Consider the following 6,623-nt stretch of genomic DNA (forward strand, 5'->3'; position numbering starts at 1 on the left):
TAGTTTTAGGCCTTATTTCTTAACATTAATACATATAAGAAAACTTTAAACAAAGGTATGAAAACCATACGTTTCTCAAACTATGTATAATCATATTGATTTTATGTAATATTTACACTATCACAATGACATTTCTAGCCTAGCTTCATTTTCTTTTTTCTTTCTCTTATTTTTTTTTTATAAATAATAACTACTACCCTCTCAAAATACTACAACCTTTTGCAAGGCTGCTAACTACTCATACAACTATACATTCCATCACAAATTCCTAAATCCAACAATTTCTTCCATTCCACATACAATACAATCATGATCTCACTCTTCTTCAAATTTTCCCTCAAAAATATCATGAGAACATATTCTTTTAAAATAATATCTCAAATAAACTTTTCATTAACCTCATACCTTATCCTTTAAGCTTAAATAGAAAAAAATTCCAGTCACAGAAAAGGTTTATCTCTAAATATGCTATTCTCTTAAAAATTATGTGCTAATCAAATTTCAAAAAAGTAATTCATCATGTTCGTAAACAACATTAATTTCAAATATATCAACCAACTAGAAATAGTTTTGAAAATTTCATGAGTTCAATCCTCATAATTTCTCTAATATACAATTGAATCAATATGCAATCCTTAAATTCAGTAAGGAGATTATTATGGACTTCCTAGGCACAACAATATGAAATCTTCTTTAAATATGCTAGACTTAATTTGTCTTAATAAAATAGAAAAAATATTTCATCAACCTAACACAATAACCTCTTTCTACATTTTCAAGCATCTAAAAATGAATTTAATCCTACCTCCATCAAGCATATAGAAAAAGAATTATAATACTAGAGCATAAATACCTAGTCCACATTTGACTACATATATCAAGATAAACAATTAAAAACATTCTAAAACACCTAATGGTGTATGCTATACCAATATTCTTTTGTTCATTTGTAATCAAAAGGAAATAATGCATTTAAATCTCAAACAAATTCTTGTTATGAACATTTATTCCACTAAATTCAAAGCATGCATAATCATCCCTTCTTAATCATGTCCATGAGATTTCATCAAAATCAATTCTTCATTATATACACAAATAATTACTTACCTTACAGATATAAGTTAGTATAGATTCTACTCACATACATAACATATAAAATACATCCTTCAAACTTTCCTAAAATGGTTTCCACAACCATTCACACCTACAAGTCTTTTGAACTGCTTCTTTAATAGGCATGGCATACCTCAACCTAGTCCTGGAATAATTTCAAGTTATCTCATGAAGAAAACCAACCCATAATCAACACATAATAAGATAAAAAATTAGATAAAATAACCCACAAAAGAATCATTCTTAACCATTAAAAAGGTCTTCATAAAACATATTTTAACTCCTTAATATTTGTGTGTTAGTTGTGCACCTACATTCATAGTTGAAAATGACTTGTTGGGGATAACATACATTGAGTTCTAATTAGCATGGATGATTTCAGAATCAATATTAGTATGATGAACTCAATGATTACACTAATAAAATTTTAGCCTCATACTTCTTACACAATACCAATCCATACACCCTAAGTCTTCATTCCATACTAAGCCATGGTTTTTTCTTTGCATGTGTGATTTTGTTATGAAACTAGCGCACGAAAAGATAGATCAACGCCTTAGATTTTAGCCTCTTCGAGGGGTCAACCTCCTTTACATTACATAAATGAACAATTCTTGGATGATTCAAATGACAAAAACTCCTTTCTACATATAGGAGTCTAAGGAGTCACAATATAACCTAGCCGAGCTAACAATAATAATATAAAGGCACAAAAATAACAATAGAGGGATTCTATGGGGCATAGTAATAACAATATGGGGACAATAGGGGCACAACAATATTAATAAGGGATACAACTACAATAGTAATGGGGTAATCACTAGTATTATAGGGACCTAACATGCCCTTCTCCTTCAAAAAAGTGTTGTCCTCAATGCTTGAGTAGTTCTGGATGCTTCTGTATAAAATTCTCATCCTCCCATGTGGAATCTTCAGTGGATAAGTTCTTCCACTTGATGAGATACTCCGAAATTGATCGATTTCGTAACTGTCGAGTTCTTTTTTCTGTGATTGCTTCCGATTCCAATATAATTTTTTCTTCCTCGTCAAGTTCTAGCAATATTGTTTGAACTGGGAGCTTGTCGCCTATAACCTTCTTTAAACATGAAACGTGGAAAACTCGGTGCACTCGAGAAGCTGCAGGAAGCTCCAATTTGTATGCCATAGTACCAATCTTTTGCAACACCTTGTACGGACCATAATACTTTGGTGATAATTTATTATCCTTATTAGCATGCTTGAGGGACATTTGTTTATATGGTTGTAGCCGTAGGAATACCCAATCACCTACATCAAAACTTCTTTCGTTGCGATGTTGATCTACCTGTTTTTTCATTCTATTCTGTGCCAACACGAAGTTATCCTTTAAGAGTTGGAGGACTTGTTGTTGATGCTCGATGTGATGTTCCACTGCTTGAACCTTAGAATTTTCTCTTAAATATGATGTGATGGATGGTGGTTGACATCCATAAAGTGCCATAAATGGGGTCATTTTTCTTGTTGTATGGAAGGAAGTGTTATACCACCATTCAGCGAGAGGCAACCATTTGACCCATTGTGTCTGTTTATCAGATACAAAGCAATGAAGATATCCTTCCAAACATTTGTTTACTATCTCAATTTTCCCATCAGATTGAGGATGATAAGATGAGCTATGAGCTAATTGAGTACCGAGACAAGAAAATAATTCTGTCCAAAAATTTCTAGTGAAAATGGGATCTATGTCACTTACAATAATCTTTTGGTTTCCATGTAGCTTTTGAATTGTTTCCATAAATTCAGTAGAAATTGTATTGGCTTTAAATGGATGTGATAATGCACAAAAGTGTGCATACTTGGTAAGTTTGTCAACTACCACCATGATGAAACTCTTTCCCTCAGACTTGGGTAATCCTGTGATAAAATCCATTGAAACCTCCTCCCAATGTTGGCTTGGAATGGATAAAGGTTGTAATAGACCCGGGGTCTTAATTGTTTCAACTTTATTTTTTTGGAAAACCAAACATTTCACCACAAAGTTTTGAATATCCGATTTAAGGCCATCCAAAAAAAATTCCTTCTTAACCCTGTGGTAAGTTTTTAAAAACCCTGAGTGCCCTCCTAAAGGAGAAGTGTGCAATTCCATAAGAATATTTTGTTTGAGTTATTAATTCTTATAGAGGTATAAGTGATCTTTATACCATAATGAATCATTTTTCCAGCTAAATGTATCAGATGTACTGGAATCTTGTTGTAACTTTTGAATAAGTGCCCACACTTCTTCATCATTCTTCCATTCCTCCCTTGCATCGTTTATCCAATCTGGTTGGATAATAGAAATGGCGCACAACAATGCTTCCACATCCTCATCCTTTCTTGAGAGTGCATTTGCCACCAAATTTTGCTTCCATTTTTTGTAGATGATTTCAAAGTCATAACCTGACATCTTTGTGACCCACTTTTGTTGCTCTTCAGAGGATAATCTTTGTTCTAAAAAGTATTTAAGGCTATCATGATCCATTTTTACCTGGAAGTGTCTTCCCATTAGGTAGGGTCGCCATTTCTTAAGTGCATGTAGTATTGCCAACATTTCCTTCTCATAAATAGTTTTGTGTAAAAACTTTCCCTTGATTGGACGACTTTCAAAAGCAATGGGTCTTTCATCTTGCATTAAAACCGCACCAATTCCATTTCCTAAAGCATCACATTCCATAATAAAGGTTTTTTTGAAGTCCGGTGTAGCTAAGACCAGTGCTTGGCACATTGCCTCTTTAAGATGTTCAAAGGCCTTTGTTGCTTCTGGAGTCCATGAAAATGCATCTTTCTTCAATAACGTTGTTAGAGGTGCTGCTATTCTCCCATAATTCTTAACAAACTTGTGATAATACCCTATCAACCCGAGAAATCCTCGCAGATGCTTTATGGATGTGGCGATTTTCCATTCCGTAATGGCTTTAATTTTTCTAGGGTCTACCTTAACTCCTCCATGAGATACAATATGACCCAGATATTCCACCTCTTGTAGTCTAAAGAAACATTTGGATCTTTTTGCATATGATTGTTTCTCCTCCAATAGTTGTAGCACCCTGTCAACATGTTCAACATGATCCTTCCAAGACTTGTTGTAGATTAGTATATCATCAAAAAATACTAACACAAATTTTCTAAGGAAGGGTTTGAAAATGGAATTCATCAAACCTTGAAATGTAGAAGTTGCATTGGTAAGGCCAAAAGGCATGACCAAAAATTCATAATGACTCTCATGAGTTCTAAATGCTATTTTCAAAAATGTCTTTAGTCTTCATTCTGATTTGATGATATCCTGAACGAAGATCGAACTTGGTGAAGTAAATTGATCCATCCAATTCATCTAGTAATTCATCAATGACAGGAATGGGAAACTTATCTTTAATAGTGAGCTTGTTGAGCTCCCTATAATCTAGACACATGCGCCATGATCCATCCTTCTTATGCACCAATACCACTGGAGCAAAGAAGGAACTCTGACTAGGTTGAATTATACCAGCCTCTAGCATTTCTGCAACCATACGTTCAATTTCACTCTTTTGGGCATAGGGATATTTGTACGGCCTGATATTTGGAGGAACACTTCCTGGAATCAAATGAATAGCATGATCATGATCACGAATAGGTGGGAGACCTTTGGGAGTCTCAAATACCTTGGAATGATTGTCCAAGACAAGATCTGGAGAAATAGATGATTTCGATGTGGAAACATCTAGCAAACATAACTGTGCAATTACACCTCTTTGTTCCTTTTTTAGAAGTTTTGTCATACCGTTAGAGCTGATTATCTTTCTTGGTTTCCCTGCAATACCCCTTAATTCAACTTCCTTTCCTTCCGCAAAAAATTTAATGAAACGTTTTTGAAAATTAAAAGCTATTGTACCCAAGGATTGTAGCCATTGGACTCCTAGTACAACATCAGCACCTCCCATTGGAATGGAAAGCATTGGGCTAGTCAATACATATTCTCCCATGGATAGCTTGATATTATGGCACTTTCTAGAGAAATTTATTGTTCCTCCATTTGCAACCATCACTTGACACTCTGGTGCTGGATATAGGAAGTAATTCAATTCTTTTGCTACCTTACAATGAATAAAATTGTGGGTACTTCCTGAATCAATCAACATTATTACCTTTTTCTTCTTGATTTGTCCTTCTATCTTGATGGTTTGAGGAGTGGTAATTCTAGCCAATGCATTACAAGATATGGTCGGATTCATTTCTTCTTTATCTAGGCTTTGTTCCTGGAGTATATCCTCTTCTTTTTACCTTTCTTGCTCCTTTTCTTCTTCCTCTTCACAATCTATGTAGAATAATTTCCTCTCAGCACACGTATGACCTTTAGTGTATTTTCTATCACAACTGTAACAAAGCCCTTTTGCTCTTTTTTCTTCCAATTTTTGTGGTGTCAACCTTATAGGTTGTGGAAGACTAGGGGCAAAAACACTTCCATATTTATAGTTGTGAGTGGTATGCTTCCTGGTTGCCATAATTTTGCTTTCCATTTTTCTTGCTAACCTGAATGCCTTTTCTAATGAATCAGGTTCCCAAAGGCAAACATCATGTTGGATATTATCCTTTAAATTCCCTATGAACACATTAATCCTATGCTCCTCTGGAATATTTTTTACCCTTATGTTTAATTTTTTGAACTCCTCAATGTGCTCCATTATTGAACCCTTTTGTTTGAGACTTATCAATTTGCTAAAAAAAGTGTTGCTTTTTGTATCCTCATAATGTGCTGTCAATTATTTTGTAAAAATTGCCCAAGTGATAATTTGTTTACGAGAGCAAAGCCATTGATACCATACAAACTGATTTCATTCCAGTTGCAATACGTACCTTTTGTGTGTTTTGCACATTATTGAGACCGAAAAATTGCTCCATCTGTAATATCCATGTTGCGGGATCCTTACCATAAAAATTCCTCATATCGATTTTTGGAATATGGTGGGTCTTTGATCCAACATTAGAGTCTATGAAATCATGATTAACATTTCTTTTGTTCGCATCATGAGTTTCCTTTACTACCCTTTCACCATTAGTAAGTATTTCTTGTAAAAAATTTGTTAAATCTACCTTCAAATCTATCTTCAAATCATCAATCTTAGCTTCCATGCCCTTTATCTTAGATTCCACACCATTTATCTTAGCTTCTGTTAGCTTTTGTGAGAGTGAGATTTGTTGCACTTGGTCTTGTAATTTTGATATATCATGTAGCATTTCTTCCTCTTCTTCATGAGTCATGCTAGAGATTTCAGGTTGCTTACTAGGTGTTTGCATTTTCTTTCCTCTGGGCATCAGTTACCGATAATAATGCTCTACTATGCCCTTTGAATTCCTTCAAAATAAATTTTCAAACCAAGCTTAAGAAAAAATTTAAAAAAATCTACACACCTTTTTTCACTTTGTAGGAGCTTGATATTGCCTCTGATGTATCTCTATAATTTCAAATCGTCAAGTTCTGAAGTTGCGACCTGTAGTAGCCCTCTGTGTCCTCT

The sequence above is a fragment of the Pinus tabuliformis genome, chromosome 4_1 (genome assembly GCF_031772625.1).
Source record: "Pinus tabuliformis cultivar Carrire ecotype Pingquan chromosome 4_1, CPIR1, whole genome shotgun sequence".
Classification (NCBI taxonomy): Eukaryota; Viridiplantae; Streptophyta; class Pinopsida; order Pinales; family Pinaceae; genus Pinus; species Pinus tabuliformis.